This window comes from Suncus etruscus, chromosome 8, assembly GCF_024139225.1.
Source record: "Suncus etruscus isolate mSunEtr1 chromosome 8, mSunEtr1.pri.cur, whole genome shotgun sequence".
NCBI classification, from domain to species: domain Eukaryota; kingdom Metazoa; phylum Chordata; class Mammalia; order Eulipotyphla; family Soricidae; genus Suncus; species Suncus etruscus.
In genome coordinates, this window is record NC_064855.1 from 48,602,996 (window position 1) to 48,620,967 (window position 17,972).

The window sequence follows — 17,972 nt, forward strand, 5'->3', positions numbered from 1 at the left end:
CACTTCACCAGACAATAAGAGGATGTTTCCTCCCACCATAGCTCTGCCAAACAGAATTTGGGGTAGGGGAGTAACATCTGTTCTTTTCCATATGATGTTGTCTCTGTTGACCACAAAAAAATAATTATATACTTATTCTGAAGTAATCAGTTCATCTCAATCTTTTTTGTGGTATGGCAGATTTCACGGGGAAAAGTGACATCACAAGAGCAGAGTTCTCCAGGGACCCACAAATCAGGGCGCTTACCACTGCCTTTATCTTTGAGACCACTGGGGAGATGCAGAGATGACTGCCATCTGGAACCAAACTAGGCCTCAGAAGCCAGCCTCTTTTCTCTCCCCCTCTCTCTGCTTTGGAGCTGAGTCGTGGGAGTGAGGTGTGGGAGTATTGCTCATAGATCGAAAGCCAACTCTAATATCAAGTTTATTGTTGTGGAGGCAAAAGGAGCAGAGGATTTTATTAAAGCCAAGACTAACCCAATTAAATACATTCTGTTTCCTTTGATATATACCTAAGTGAGATCAACTAAGTAGTAAAAAAAAGAAAAACAGTGTGCTTGCCACACACTCATCTCTTTGAGTTCTTGTCCCTGGCAGGAATTGGGTGGAGGGGTATTGGCAAGGGGATGATAATATGCTAATATGGTATGCAGAATGATTTGAGGGAAATGTGTTTATAGCATGGAAAAAAATACTAGAAAGGCAGACTGGATGTTAGAACTAGGAAAACCTTGAATGACAGGTTCTGTACTATATTTTGTGACAAAACATTGGAAGGATTAGAATGTTCATTGTAAGTGAGGCTCACATCTTTTTTTTCCTCGGGGTTTCCTCCTTTACCAGAGTAAACACAGTGTACGCTATCCCAGGAGTAGAATGTTCTGAGTATTACCTACTTCCCTTTATTTTTTTGAAAGATGATCTAGCATAAATATTTATGGTAAGTTTGACAGGGTCTGGGGTTGGGAAATGGCTGGCCACTTTTGATGCAATAATGAATTGCTCTGTGTTCATGTAGTCATTTAATTTATATATTAAACATCTACTACATGCCAGATACAATATTGGGTTCTGGAGGTATAATAACCACTTATTTCCAAACCACACAGATTTTACATTGGGGAGGGAGACAAGGGATCAAAAAAATTTTTATAATTTAGAAATGGGATCCGTGACCTAGCCATGATCTTCAAACTATGGCCCACAGGCCACATATTGTATTTGTTCCCGTTTTGTTTCTTCACTTCAAAATAAGGTATATGCAGTGTGCATAAGAATTTGTTCATGTTTTTTTTTAATTTTTTTTATTTAAACAACTTTATTACATACATGATTGTGTTTGGGTTTCAGTCACGTAAAGAACACCACCCATCACCAGTGCAACATTCCCATCACCAATGTCCCAAATCTCCCTCCTCCCCACCCAACCCCTGCCTGTACTCTAGACAGGCTTCCTATTTACCTTGTACATTCTAATTATTAGGATAGTTCAAAATGTAGTTATTTCTCTAACTAAACTCATCTCTGTTTGTGGTGAGCTTCATGAGGTGAGCTGTAACTTCCAGCTCTTTTCTCTTTCGTGTCTGAAGTTTTTATTGCAAGAATGTCTTTCATTTTTCTTAAAATCCATAGATGAGTGAGACCATTCTGTGTCTTTCTCTCTCTCTCTCTGACTTATTTCACTCAGCATAATAGATTCCATGTACATTCATGTATAGGAAAATTTCATGACTTCATCTCTCCTGACAGCTGCATAATATTCCATTGTGTATATATACCACAGTTTCTTTAGCCATTTATCTCTTGAAGGGTATCTTGGCTATTTCCAGAGTTTTGCTATGGTAAATAGTGCTGCAATGAATATAGGTATAAGAAAGGGATTTTTGTATTGTATTTTTGAGTTCCTAGGGTATATCCCTAGGAGTGGTATAGCTGGGTCATATGGGAGCTCGATTTCCAGCGTCAGAAGGAATCTCCATATTGCTTTCCATAAAGGTTGAACTAGATGGCATTCCCACCAGCAGTGCATAAGAGTTCCTTTCTCTCCACATCCCCGCCAACACTGATTGTTCTCATTCTTTATGATGTGTGCCAATCTCTGGGGTGTGAGGTGATACCTAATAGTTGTTTTGATTTGCATCTCCCTGATGATTAGTGATGTGGAGCATTTTCTCATGTGTCTTTTGGCCATTTATATTTCTTCTTTGTCAAAGTGTCTGTCCATTTCTTCTCCTCATATTTGATGGGATTAGATGATTTTTTTTCTTGTAAATTTCTGTCAGTGCCTTGTATATTTTGGAGATTAACTCCTTGTCTGATGGGTATTGGGTGAATAGTTTCTCCCACTCAGTGGGGGGCTCTTGTATCCTGGACGCTATTTCTTTTGAGGTGCAGAAGCTTCTCAGTTTAATATATTCCCAACTCTTAATCTCTGCTTTCACTTGCTTGGAGAGTGCAGTTTCCTCTTTGAAGATGCCTTTAGTCTCAATGTCCTTAAGTGTTTTACCTACGTGTTGTTCTATATATCTTATGGTTTCAAGTCTGATATCGAGGTCTTTCATCCATTTGGATTTAACCTTCGTACATGATGTTAGCTGGGGGTCTAAGTTCAATTTTTTGCAAGTGTCTAGCCAGTTGTGCCAACACCACTTATTGAAGAGGCTTTCTTTGCTCCATTTAGGATTTCTTGCTCCTTTATCAAAAATTAGGTGACTGTATGTCTGAGGAACATCCTCTGAGTATTCAAGCCTATTCCACTGATCTGAGGGCCTGTCTTTATTCCAATACCATGCTGTTTTTTTTATAACTATTGCTTTGTAGTACAGTTTAAAGTTGGGGAAAGTAATTCCTCCCATATTCTTTTCCCCAATGATTGCTTTAGCTATTCTAGGGTGTTTATTGTTCCAAATGAATTTCAAAAGTGCTTGATCCACTTCTTTGAAAAATGTCATAGGTATCTTTAGAGGGATAGCATTAAATCTGTACAATGTTTTGGGGAATATTGCCATTTTAATGATGTTAATCCTGCCAATCCATGAGTAGGGTATGTGCTTCCATTTCCTCGTATCCTCTCTTATTTCTTGGAGCAGAGTTTTATAATTTTCTTTGTATAGGTCCTTCACATTTTTAGTCAAGTTGATTCCAAGATATTTGAGTTTGTGTGGCACTATTGAATGGGGTTGTTTTCTTAATGTCCATTTCTTCTTTATTACTATTGGTGTATAGAAAGCCCATTGATTTTAGTGTGTTAATTTTGTAGGCTGCCACCTTGCTATATGAGTCTAGTGTTTCTAGAAGCTTTTTCGTAGAGACTTTAGGGTTTTCTAGGTAGAGTATCATGTCATCTGCAAACAGCGAGAGCTTGACTTCTTCCTTTCCTATCCGGATTCCCTTGATATCTTTTTCTTGCCTAATGACTATAGCAAGTACTTCCAGTGCTATGTTGAATAGGAGTGGTGAGAGAGCACAACCTTGTCTTGTGCCAGAATTTGGAGGAAAGGCTTTCAGTTTTTCTCCACTGTGGACAGTATTTGCCTCTGGCTTGTGGTAGATGGCCTTAACTATATTGAGAAAGGTTTCTTCCATTCCCATCTTGCTGAGAGTTTTGATCAAGAATGGGTGTTGGACCTTATCAAATGCTTTCTCTGCGTTTATTGATATGATCATGTGATTTCTATTTTTCTTGTTGTTGATGTTGTGTATTATGTTGATAGATTTACGGATGTTGAACCAGGCTTGCATTCCTGGGATAAAACCTACTTGATCGTAGTGGATGATCTTCTTAATGAGGCATTGAATCCTATTTGCCAGGATTTTGTTGAGGATCTTTGCATCTGTATTCATCAGCAATATTGGACTGTAATTTTCTTTTTTGGTAGCATCTCTGTCTGGTTTAGGTATCAAGGTGATGTTGGCTTCATAGAAGCTATTTGGAAGTGTTCCTGGTTTTTAGATTTCATGAAAGAGTCTTGCCAGGATTGGTAGAAGTTCCTCTTGAAAGGTTTGAAAGAACTCATTAGTAAATCTATCTGGGCCTGGACTTTTGTTTTTGGGCAGAAATTTGATTACTGTCTTAATTTCCTCAATAATTATGGGTGTGTTTAGTATGCTACATCTTTAGTAGGCCGTTCAGTTTTTTTTTTTAAGAATGGTTTTGAGTCTGTAAAGTTTCTGAGCCATTTTTTGTCTGTGAAATCAGGTATCGTTCCTTCAAACCTGAAAGTGAGTTTTGCTGGGTGCAGTCTTCTGGGCGAATCATTTATTTCATTGAGTTTTGTCACTATGTCCCACCACTGCCTTCTGGCCTTGAGTGTTTCCGGTGACAGGTCTGCAGTAAATCTGAAGGATGTTCCCTTGAATGTAATTTCTCTTTTCGATCTTTCTGCTTTCAGAATTCTGTCTCTATCTGTGTGATTTGTCATTGTGACTAGGATGTGTCTTGGGATGTTTTTTCTGGGGTTTCTTTCTTTTAGTTGGTACTCTTCGGGCATGCAGGATTTGATCGCATGTATTTATTATTTAGCTCTGGTAGTTTCTGTTTTTTTTTTTTTTTTTTTTTTTTTGGTTTTTGGGCCACACATGGCATTGCTCAGGGATTACTCCTGGCTGTCTGCTCAGAAATAGCTCCTGGCATGCACAGGGGATCATATGGGACACCAGGATTCGAACCAACCACCTTTGGTCCTAGATCGGCTGCTTGCAAGGCAAACGCCGCTGTGCTAAACTCCTTATTTGAGAGACTGACTAGTTGGTTGGTCATGTTCAAGTCATCAGAGTTGCCATCATCATTCTCTATGTCTGGCGCTGGCCTGCATTGTTTCCCCATTGTCACACTTGTATTGTGGGTTTTTCTACGTGTTGTGGCTGTATTCATTGGCTAAATGATGTGCACCGCTGGGAAGTGGAGCGACTGTGCTCCTATGGCTCCACCCTTTCTGGGCTTATAAACTCACCTCCATGGAAGGCTCCAGGGAAGGTGAGCCGTCCTCAGATGATCCACACACAGGATGAAATCAGGCCAAAAATGGAGCACAGCACAGAAGATAGGTAGATAGGTGTGCTGGCATTTGAGTTCCAACAGAGTTCAGTGGCTTCCCCTTACTGGGCTTGTAAACTTATCTCCAGGGAAGGCTCCAGGGAAGGTGAGCCGTTCACAGATGAGCCACACACAGGATGAAATCAGGCCGAAAATGGAGCACAGTACAGAAGACAGGCAGATAGGGGTGCTGGCATCTGAGTTCAGCAGAGTTCAGCGGCTTCCCCTTTCTGGACATGTAAGTTCACCTTGGGAAGGCTCCAGGGAAGGCGAGCTGTCCACAGATGAGCCACACACAGAATGAAATCAGGCTGAAAATGGAGCACAGCCATGGTTTTTGTTTTTACTATAGTCTGGCCCACCAACGGTCTAAGGGACAGTGAAATGGCCCCCTATTTAAAAAGTTTGAGGACCGGGGCTGGAGAGATAGCATGGAGGTAAGACATTTGCCTTTCATGCAGGAGGTCATCACTTCGAATCCCGGCATCCCATATGGTCCCCCGTGCCTGCCAGGAGCAATTTCTGAGCTTGGAGCTAGGAATAACCCCTGAGCACTGCCTGGTGTGACCCAAAACACACACACACACACACACACACACACACACAAAAGTTTGAGAACCACTGAATTCTTGGTCCTAGAGGATTGGAGATGAAAGGAAAAGACATTTTCTGACTATAGGAAACATGCCTTGCAGTTCAATGAATTGCTGAAGTAAGTAAGCAAGTCAGGATGGATGCATGGGCACTGCAGATTGAAGACTGGTTTTTCTTTGTGCATTTCGTGCTATGAGATGGATAGAGAAAGATAGAAGACAGCAGACTGTGTGAAAAGGAACTAAATGGAGCTGGAAGAAAAGGAGGTAGGAGAAAACAGTTTGTCTCTGTACAGTACCAACTGTACTTATACTAGAAATCCCTAGAACTGAAGAATCTCAAATCTACTAAGGCTGGACAAAACATAGTATAAAATGAAAAGAAATCAGCAATTTTGAAAGAAATAGAAAATCCCTTGAAAATGAAAACCTGAATAGTAAACTCTAGTTTACCATTGCAAGTGATCCTGTGTTGGGGGAACAAGACTTTTGTTATAGGCTAGAAACTTCAATCGGGGGGTGGGGGGGAGAAGAACATTTTGGACTACCTAGATATGCTCAGGTCTTATTTCTAACTTTGTACTCAGGAATCACTCCTGGTGGGGTTCAGGGATCACACAGGGTACTAGGTCTTGAACCTGGGTTGGCCATGAGCTAGGTAAGTGCCTTAACTTCTGCATTATCTCTCTGGCCCAGAAACTAGAATTTTAATGCCCAAATAACAATATGACATGAAACCAGCAGGTCTTGAAACCAACAAGATATGAGCTGATAAAAAAGGTCTAAGTAGAAAATGAATGAAACTCCTGCAATCCACATACTAATTGGCTATATCTTTCTTTTTTTTTGGTGTTTGATTTTTTGGCTACATCTGGAGGCACTCAGGGATTACTTTTGGCTCTGTGCTCAAAAATCACTCCTGGCAGGCTTGAGGGACCATATAGGATGCCAGAGATCAAACCTGGGTCTGTTGGCAGCGTATAAGGCAAGCACCCTACTGCTGTGGTATCACTCCAGACTCACTGGCTATATCTTCAGTGAAAGTGAGCTAGGAAAGTCTGTGCTCTGGCATAGGAAGTGCACTTCGTCCTATGGGGGTTGGTAGTGGATATATCTGCATTCATTTCTACCCATATTTATAAATTAAGTTATTTTCACACATATTAGTAATCACTGGATGGGGCTTCATCTGAATTTTGGGTAGTGAATTTATATTGCCTATATGGTCCAGTAACAATCAAAGCAAAGGGTTGTTATAAAAAATTGTTTCTAGGGGGCTGAGAAAATAGATCAAGTAGTAGAGTACATTCCTAGAATGAATTAGACTGTGAGTTTGATCCCTGGCAACATATGAACTAAGAATTCCCTGGCATGACACTCATCAAAGTAAGTACTTAAACAGACTAGTTGTTCCTAGACTGGGCATGCATCTAGGTTTCCTTGTAGGGACAAATTAAACAAATTCTTTGCAGGAGAGATGTACTACCAGGACTTACACAGATTTTAACAAAGGAAAGAAGTCAAGTTAGACTTCAAAGAACTTTAGATAATTGATGACAATATATGTCCAATAATATAAATTATTGACTATATACAAGGACTTATCTGGACAAGACATTAAAAAGTGCATTGCAGGGATCAGATTGATAGCACAGCAGTAGGGAGTTTGCCTGGCACGTGGCTGACCCAAGATAGATCTGGTTCAATCCCCAAGCCAGGAGCGATTTCTGGGCGAATAGCCAGGAGTAACCCCTGAGTGTTTGTTTTTCGGCTACACCAGGCAGTATTCAGGGGATACTCATGGCTCTGCATTCATAATTACTCCTGGTAGGCTTGGGGGACCATATGAGATGCTTGGGATTGAAAGTGGGCCAGCCACAAGCAAGGCAAATGCCCTACTCACTGTGCATTGCTTCAGTCCCAGAACAACTGTGCTTTCTAAAATATATATAAATAAAAATTATTCTGTTGTCAAATAAATTTTATTTAACAATCAGTATTCAAAAGATAAAAACAGAGGAAATACAACAGACTATTTCCAAGAGAATAAGAATTAAACCATAGCAATTGCTCAACAACAATAGAATATAATAGATTTTTAATTTGAAATCTAATAGCATAAACTACAATACTGTGTCTAAATATTCATTTAGAGGATAAAATAAAGATACTTAATATGAAAACTTGGAGGATCTAGTATTTTAGTGGATGAAATTCTGAAGTATGTTTTTCAAGAAGAAAACATAACCTAGACTGAAAGACTAAAATTCTGAAGAATGCACTAAGAAATGATTCAAGGTGAGTAAACATTAGCAATATTCACAAGTAATAGTGACCAACTCAAATAGTTTTATAAACACAAATCACTACCATTATTTACATGGATGTGGAAACAATGTAAGGTGTTTTAAGGTTTTTAATTTGAAAGAAGAGAAACTATTTAAAGCTTTCTTATAAGTGTTAAAAAATGTGACTTACTACTGAAAAATAAAAATAGAATAAATGTGTTTCAAAATAGTAGAAAGATAAAAATAAAGAAAATACTTTGTAGAATTTAATAAGAAAAATATAATCTAACCTCATCCAAAAGTGGGGAAAAGAGACAAACTGACATTTCCTCAAAGAAGAAATGTATGGTAGATGACCAAAGGACACATGAAAAAATGTTTCACATCATTAATCGTCAGGGAGATGCACATAAAAACAACAATGAAATATCATCTCATTACACAGAGACTGACACATCAAAAGGAACAAGAACAACCAATGCTGGTGTGGTGTAGATACAGGGAGAAAGGGGTTCTCATTCACTGCTAGTGGGAGTATCTACTTGTCGAGCACATGACAATATGGATATTCCTCAAAAAACTAGAAATATTGCTTCCACATAACTCAGCAATTATCACTCCTAGGAATATACCAGAGGATCCCAAAAACACAATGCAGAAAAGGCATCTGTACTTCTATGTTCATTAAAGCACTATTCACAATAGCCAAAATATGGAAATAACACTGGTACATAAGAGCAAATGAGTGATAAAGAACTAGCACATCTATACAATGAAATACTACACAGCTGATTTGCTTATTCATGTATGGATATTGAGATATTATGCTGAGCAAAATGAGTCAGAGGGAGAGGGATAGATATAGTGGTTGTTGACTTTGGCTTAACATACTGCCCATGCAGGATAATGGTACTAATGGCTGATGGTACCTCTCTCCATGTGCATCTTCCACCCCATTTTCAGAATATTTAAAAATTTTTTAATTTTTGAGCCATATCCAATGCTGCTAATGGCTTAGTGCTTATGTATCACGACTCTGTGCTTATGCATCACTTCTGATAGTGCTTGGTAGACCATATGTGATGATGCTGGATATGCAACCAAGACTGCCCCTCTCTTCCTACTTACTTTATATTCAAGCCTATTGGCCTCACTCTTAGATTTCCAGCCTACAAAATCCTGGGAAGATAATTTTGTTTTAGTTTTTTTGGGGGGCTATACCCAGTAGTGTTCAGGGTTTAGTCCTGATTGCACGCAGGGGTCATTCCTGGCAGGCTTGGGTAGAGGTTCATATGTGATATTGGAGACTGAGCCTGTGTCTGCCATGTGCAAGGCAAGTGCTATACCTACCTTATTATCTCTCTTGCTATCAAAGATCACCTTCTTAGTGTAAGAAGCAGGGCCACAGGCTATGTAAGTGTCCTGGAGTTCTCTGCACTTTTCTGTCTTTGAACTTCTGGGTCTTTGTGATTTTCGAGGAAGATGGGGGAGTTTGCTTGAGTTCAGTCCGGCAACTGTTCTGAAAACTACCCAAACACAAGACACTGAAGGCACCTGGAGAGCAACAGCCCCGCCAGGGGGTCAGTCTGCCACAGCTCTTCCTCAAGGACGAGATATGGTTCTGTAAGAGCCTGTCTAAACTGCCAGGCCCCCTGTTGTGTGGGTGGGAGCCCATTTTGTTTTCCTGCAGTTAAAAAGGATGAGGTTTTCCCATCTGTTATGCAGGGCCGCCAAGAAGACAACTTTTTTCATTACAGCTTAAGAAAAGCTCTATGAGTTTTTTTCTGAAGAGTGGGAGGCCTCTGAGAGTTATTTGGGTCAGTGACCTTGATGATTCTAAATGAGATTCTCTTTTGTTTCCTGCCCTTTTGTTGTGGGCCATCGTTGGGGCATCATTTTCCTCCCTTGTGCGCCTGTCAGGAGACCATCAGCGGTCAAAGTCATGTCTGCCCTCGTATCATTTTATTACACCTTCCTCTTGGTTCTGGCAATCAAGATTCTTTCAGGAGCAAGGGCAAGCCACAGTTTCTAGTGTTCTCATAAATAAGTAACTTATTCTTCATGTGCATCTTTTCCCAAAACTGCAGGAAAATAGTTCGTGATGGAAATGAGATAGGAGCTGTTGCTAAGACTTACAAAACATTGGGATCATTAATATTTATTTATTTTGGTTTCTTGGTCACACCTGGTGGGCGGGCAGGGATTCCTTTTGTTTGTATGTTTGTTTTGGGTTTTTTGTTTGTTTGTTTTGGGCCATACAGGACAGTGCTCGGATTACTACTGACTATGTGTTCACACCTGGAGGTACTTTGGGGTCCATATGGGTTGCCAAGGATCGAACACAGGTTGGTTACATGCAATACCTTACCAATTGTACTATCTCTCCAGCCCAGGAATTACTTCTGTTATTATTATTAATAGTGGTAATTAGTATTCATTAACCAACCATAGAGAAGCAAAATCTCACTTCCCTCCCCTGTTCCACTCTCCAATATTTCTCTTTGACCAAAGGACTTTTTCCCTTGGCTGTGCTTTACTTTTGTTTTGTTTTGGGGTCATATCCGGCAATGCTCAAGGTTTACTCCTGGCTCTGCACTCAGGAATTACTCCTGAGTTCTTGGGACCATATGTGATGCCTGGGGGATTGAACCTGCCACATGTAAGGCATGCACCCCACCAGCTCTACTATCTCTTCCACTCCAAGCCAAAGGAGGTTTTGAAGCTGAATGGAGGTTGCTTTTTTCTGTTGTTTTTATTTTTACTTATTTTTTTAGGATGGCCCACTTTTGGAATTCCTCCTGAAACTCCAGAGGTTCTTCCTGCCTTTATGTTCAGGAACCAATCCTGGTTGTGTTCACACGACCGTTTGGGATGCTGAGGATTGAACCCAGGATTGGCTGCATTCAAAGCATGCTCCCTACCCACTGTATTATCTCTTTGGCTCTAAGATTTACACATTATTATTAAAACTTCTTGTTTTTTTTCCCTCTTATTAATATGTACTTGGTAGATTGCCAGCCCAGAGAAATATGGGAAGGTTTTCTCCTGCACCCCCTATATAATCTATGTATCTCCTCTGTAAAATATTATAGGGGAAAGTGAGATGCCAAGAATCAATAGTCAATTGGCTAATGTATCACTTTGGTTCTGTAACCATATATCTTGCCTTGGATCTTTTCCTACCAACTTGATTCCTCCTTCTCTGCCTTCTTTTGTGTGTTCTTCCTGAGCATATTTTTTAATTCCAGGCATACCTGGGATCTACTCACATGCCATTTTTTGGCTCCATATGCATGTTTTGTTTTGTTTAAATGTTCATCTACAAAGTGACAACTCCCAAATGTACATTGCAGTCTCACACCTCTTGACCTGTATGTTCAACTGTCCACTAGAGAGTCACATGGGGATTCAGGACACTTTAAAATCTCTATCTTCAGGACCGGAGCGATAGCGCAGTATAGGGCATTTGCCTTGTATGTGGCTGACCCAGGACAGACCTCGGTTTGATTCCCCAGCATCCCATATGGTCCCCCAAGCCAGGAGCAATTTCTGAGTGCAAAGCCAGGAGTAACCACTGAATGTCACTGGGTGTGCACCCCCCAAAAAAAAAGTTTTCTTCCATGTCATCATCTTTCTTAAGATACAAGTTTAGGAGACCATTTAAAAGGCAAAGTACATTCATCTAAGCATTGTATGTAGAGTAGAGTGCCGGGGAGTTCAGGTCTGGTGAAAATCTGCCCAGCTCTTGCATACTGTGATCTCTTTGCTCCAAAAAAAGTTACTCATATGTTCCTGTCCACCAAACAAACTTCTTCTTTCACATCTTAGCACATCCTCTGCAACTCATCCTGTCTTTCACATGCCAACTAAAGTGAAAGAATTTCTTCAAAGGTGCAAAGAGAACTGTTTTCTGAAGCTTTATTAAAGTTTCTGTCCTGGGGAAGAAATGGTAGGGAGGGTCTGCTCAGTGCTTTCCTACCTTTACCCAATATCAACTTCAATTTGCTACAATAAAAGATAAATTTACATTCGAAGAAATAGTATGAGACATAACATAGTGTTAATTTCCAACATCGTGGCTGAACAAGAATAACAAAGTATTCATTTGGAATTGTAAATCTGAAGCTGGAAATAGTTTATGTATGAGGCAACTTACTAGCAATTCATCACTCATAAGATATGTTATTTAGAAGGAAGTCACTAACAGTTGGCCTATTTTTTACTAGGATAGTCTCATAATGGGCTGGAGATCTTTATTGGTGACTAAGAAGAAAACTTTTGTGAAAATTTATTTATGCCTCCCAATTATTTGGGGGGCATACAAGTTATGTTTAGGGCTTATTCCTTGCTCTGTGCTCAGGGATCAACTCCTCACAGGACTCCTGGAACCATGTGGGATGCAAGGGATTGAACCTGGGTAGGACTGAACCTGGGTACCCTGGAACACTGCTTTTTGTTAAGAAGTTTTTGTTTGCTTTTTTTTTTGAACATAGACCCCCAGTTAACATCATGTACGAAGGTAAAATCCAAATGAATTAAAGACCTTGATATCAGACTGGATACCATAAGGTATATAGAACAACACGTCAGTAAAACACTTCATGACATTGAGACTAAAGGCATCTTCAAGGAGGAAACTGCACTTTCCAAACAAGTGGCAGCAGAGATCAACAGATGGGAATACATTAAACTGGGAAGCTTCTGCACCTCAAAAGAAATAGTGCCCAGGATACAAGAGTCACCCACCGAGTGGGAGAAACTATTTACCCAACACCCTTCAGATAAGGGGCTAATATCCAAAATATACAGGGCACTGACAGAACTTTACAAGAAAAAAAATCTAATCCCATCAAAAAATGGGGAGAAGAAATGAACAGACACTTTGATAAGAAAGAAATACAAATGGCCAAAAGGCACATGAAAAAATGCTCCTTGTCACTAATCATCAGGGAGATGCAAATCAAAACAATGATGAGATACTACCTCACACCGCAGAGATTGGTGCACATCACAAAGAATGAGAACAATCAGTGCTGGTGGGAATGTGGAGAGAAAGGAACTCTTATCCACTGCTGGTGGGAATGCCGTCTAGTACAGCCTCTATGGAAAGCGATATGGAGATTCCTTCAAAATCTGGAAATTGAGCTCCCATTTGACCCAGCTTATCCACTCCTAGGGATATACCCTAAGAACACAAGAATACAATACAAAAACCCCTTCCTCACACCTATATTTATTGCAGCACTATTCACAATAGCCAGGCTCTGGAAACAACCAAGATGGCCTTCAACAGATGAATGGCTAAAGAAACAGTGGTACATATACACAATGGAATATTATGCAGCCGTCAGGAGAAATGAAGTCATGAAATTTTCCTATACATGGATGTACATAGAATCTATCATGCCAAGTGAAATAAGTCAGAGGGAAAAAGAGAGAGATGCAGAATAGTCTCATTCATCTATGGGTTTTAAGAAAAATAAAAGTCATTTTTGCAACAATCCTTAGAAACAATGAGAGGAGGGCTGGAATACCAGCTCACTCCATGACGCTCACCACAAAGAGTGGTGAGTACAGCTATAGAAATAACTACACAGAGAACTACCATAATCAAGTGAATGAATGAGGGAACTGGAAAGCCTGTCTGGAGTACAGGTGGGGGTGGGGTGGGATGGAGGGAGATTTGGGACATAGGTGGTGGAAATGTTGCACTGGTGAAGGGGGTATTCTTTACATGACTGAAACCTAATCACAATCATTTATGTAATCAAGATGTTCAAATAAAGAAGAAAAAAAAGTTTTTGTTTGCTTTTTGAGTCACAATTAATGGTTCTTAGGAGGCATTCCAGTTCTGTGCATGGGGGTCTGAGGATTATATGTTGTCCTGAGGATTGAACAATGGTCAGTTGCTTATAAAGCAATCATTTTAACCTATACACTTTCTCTTTTTTTTATAATTTAACATTATTATTTATTTATTTATTTATTTATTTATTTATTTATTTATTTATTTATTTATTTATTTATTTATTGGCTTTTGGGCCACACCCGGCGGTGCTCAGGGGTTACTCCTGGCTGTCTGCTCAGAAATAGCTCCTGGCAGGCACGGGGGACCTTATGGGACACCGGGATTTGAACCAACCACCTTTGGTCCTGGATCGGCTGCTTGTAAGGCAAACACCACTGTGCTATCTCTCTGGGCCCTACACTTTCTTTAAGCCCTTCAAGTAATTGTTTTTGAGTTTTCTTTTAACAAGACAGAGACAACCTTCCATGTTTGATAATCAGGAGTCCAAAAGATAGGTGCTTAATGCTTGCTGAGTACCTTTTGAGTTCAGGTCACCAGATAATATTTCCAAGAATTGGTTTTTGCAATTGAGAGCATTTTACACTAATTTTAGATAGAGGGTGCCAAGAGGTGAAGCATGGAGTTGTAAATCTTGTCCTGGACCATCATTTCAGAAAATGTGAAGGGTATTAATGGATACCTAATAGAATGCTCCACTGTTCTTAAGGCACTTTGGGAAACTAGTTCTAGAAACTGCTCTGTGCCAGAGGCTTGAAATTTGGCATGAAGGCATATGCAAAGTGTTGAATAGTGTTTATACTTAATGGACTGACCTTGAGAAAATGCATTTTCCTTCTTACGCTCCAATCTGATATTTCTGGACTGTAAGAGAGAATGATTGTCAGGATGCCAATGATTCCTTGTAATCCACACATGCAGGGTTGGTCAAGTTCAAGCTCATATGCAGATAGTTTGAATTACACTAGAAACTGAATAAAAGAAGTGTAAATCTTGGCATCTTTTGCCCTGATTTACTCATAAGCTTTTAGCAAATCATTATGCAATGTCTTTTTGGGAATTCTCTATATTTTCTAGACTCAATCATCTTTGATTAATTCTATGTGCTGCTTTTGCTATTCTAATTGTGCCATTGTCAACACCCTGCTAAAAAAAGAAACAGTCCATACATGGATTCATGTCATGCCCCACCAAAACTTAATACTTAATAATAAAAAACAAAAACAAAAACAAAAACTAACCAATCAGGTTTTCCTAGATAGCATTAGTGAGGTCCATAAAATCATGTGATCTGATGATACAAGATGAAGCAGATATTCTGGTTGGCTGCTGGAGACCCATCTTCCTGTTCTGATGAATGATTTCATAAAGATACAAATAACCTTTGTCAGAAAAAATTCCTATCTCTGTCCTAAAAGGAGATAATTGGGTCCACGTTTTATTTATTTTTATTTTTAATATTTTTATTTAAACACCTTGATTACAAACATGATTGTGGTTGGGTTTCAGTCATGTAAAGAAAACCCCACCTTTACCTGTGCAACATTCCCATCACCAATGTCCCAAATCTCCCTCTTCTCCACCCCACCCCCATCTGTACTCTAGATAGGCTTTCTACTTCCCTCATTCATTCACATTGTTATGATAGTTCTCAATGTAGTTATTTTTCTAACTGCACTCACCACTCTTTGTGGTGAGCTTAATATAGTGGGCTGGAACTTCTAGCCCTTCTCTCTTTTGTCTCTGAATATTATTGCAAGAATGACTTTTATTTCTCTTAAAACCCATAGATGAGAGAGACTATTCTGCATCTATCTCTCTCCCTCTGACTTATTTCACTCAGCATAATAGATTCCATGTACATCCAAGTATAGGAAAATTTCATGACTTTATCTCTCCTGACAGCTGCATAATATTCCATTGTGTATATGTTTCTTTAGCCATTCATCTATTGAGGGGCATCTAGGCTGTTTCCAGAGTCTGGCTATTGTAAATAGCACTGCAATGAATATAGGTGTGAGGAAAGGATCTTTGTATTGTATTTTTGTGCTCCTAGGGTATGTCCCTAGGAGTGGTATAGCTGGGTCATATGGGAGCTCAATTTCCAGTTTTTGGAGGAATCTTTATATTGTTTTCCATAAAGGTTGGACTAGATAGCATTCCCACCAGCAGTGGATAAGAGTTCCTTTCTCTCCACATCCCCGCCAGCACTGCTTGTTCTCATTTGTGATGTGTGCCAATCTCTGTGGTGTGAGATGATACCTCATAGTTGTTTTGATTTGCATGTCCCTGATGATTAGTGATGTGGAGCATTTTTTCATGTGCTTTTTGGCCGTTCATATTTCTTCTTTATCAAAGTGTCTGTCCATTTCTTCTCCCCATTTTTTGATGGGATTAGATGTTTTTTCTTGTAAAGTTCTGTCAGTGCCTTGAATATTTTGGATATTAGCCCCTTATCTGATGGTTATTGGATGAATAATTTCTCCCACTTAGTGGGTGGCTCTTGTATCCTGGGCACTGTTTCCTTTGAGGTGCAGAAGCTTCTGAGCTTGATATATTCCCATCTGTTTATCTCTGCTTCCACTTGTTTGGAGAGTGCAGTTTGGTCCACCTTTTATTTTAATTTTTCTCTAAGAATAGACAATGAGCCGGGAGGGGAGGATCTGGGTATAAGTTAAAATTGACTCTCATTTTCCTGGTGAACAAACCTCACTCTTGCTTGACAACTCTGATACTTGGAAATCCTATGACAGCAGGAACAAGTTCCCATGTCACACAGATCAAGTAGAGCTCAGATACAGTCTTCAGGTAGCTCTCTCAAGCTGACTTTGATAGTCCTAACCCTTTCTGGGCACACTCTTCACTAGTGAAATTGAGGTGAGTCACACAGGATAGAGTGCTTTATTGTGGATAATTCATTTTTGCTCCCTGGCTCCCCAGGCTCCCTTGCTACATGGTGATAAAGGTCTCCCATTTTGTGTAACTCCTTCTGCTTGCTTGATGGGATGTGCCATTCTAGTAAAAAAGAACAGGAACAACTGAATGGATAATAATGATTTTTACTGCAACGAAACAACTTAAATTGAGAAAGATATTAACCTCAGCATGGTCTAGAAAATAGATTTTCCAACTAAAGCTAGGAAAGATGTTATTCTCAGCATGGGCTAGAGGGAGTTGGGGGCCTGGTTTTATGCTTAGCAGAGGTAATCATAGCTTATGTGTATCTACAGGGTGCAGGCACATTGAGGAACATAGATAGAAAATATGTCTCATGTACAGAAAATCGTGGAGAAAAGCCACTAGGATGTGTATTTTACTATGGCAATGAAGACCAAAGAGACTAATGGTTAAACTGGGTTGTATTGAATAGCTCCACCAGGCAGCACTTTCTAGCTAGAGGTATGGGGTTCTAATCAGTGAAAAGGTTTTTTTCTTTTTGGGCGACATTGGTGATGCTCAGGATACTGGCTATGCACTCAGAAATTGTTCCTGGCTTGGGGGACCACATGGGATGCTGGGAGATTGAACTGTGATCCATCCTATGTTAGCGTGTGCAAGGCAAATGTGCTATCACTTGTGCCACCGCTCCGGCCCCCAGTGAAAAGGTTCTATAAACAATTTTTATTTAGACATGGTTATTTACAAAGTTATTCATAATTAATTATCAGGCATACTAAATTCTGACACCAATTACATCACTTGTGTCGTCATCTTCCCTCCACCAATGTCCCCAGTTTTTCTCCCACTCACTAAATTTCAGCTTTAATAGGCACATTTTTTTTGAGGAATGGATTTAAATTTTTTTTTTTTAAGTTTGATTCACTTCAAAATACAGAGTTAAAAGTTGTTGATTTGGTTTGATATCTCCTAGATTGTAAATAAATGATATCACATGGCATGTTTTTATCTGAAAATAGTTTGTTTTGCTCAATGTTTTACTTTGGTGGCAGCTGCAGCTGCAGCTTATCTAACAACTGTGTGCAGCATGGTGGAGTGAGATCTAATATTGTGTAGAGAATGATGGTTTAGGATGACTATCACTTTTAATAGTATACTACTTAGTGAGTGCAGTATCAGTTTTAATTCTTTTTTAAAAACTAATTTTATTTTAATCACCATGGTTTGCAGAGTTACTCATAATAGTTGTTTCTGGCATTCCATATTCCAATACCACCAGTGTAACATTCTCTCCACCATTGTCCCATTTACCAGCATCCCCCAAGCCTGCCTCTAGGCAGGTATGGCAAGTC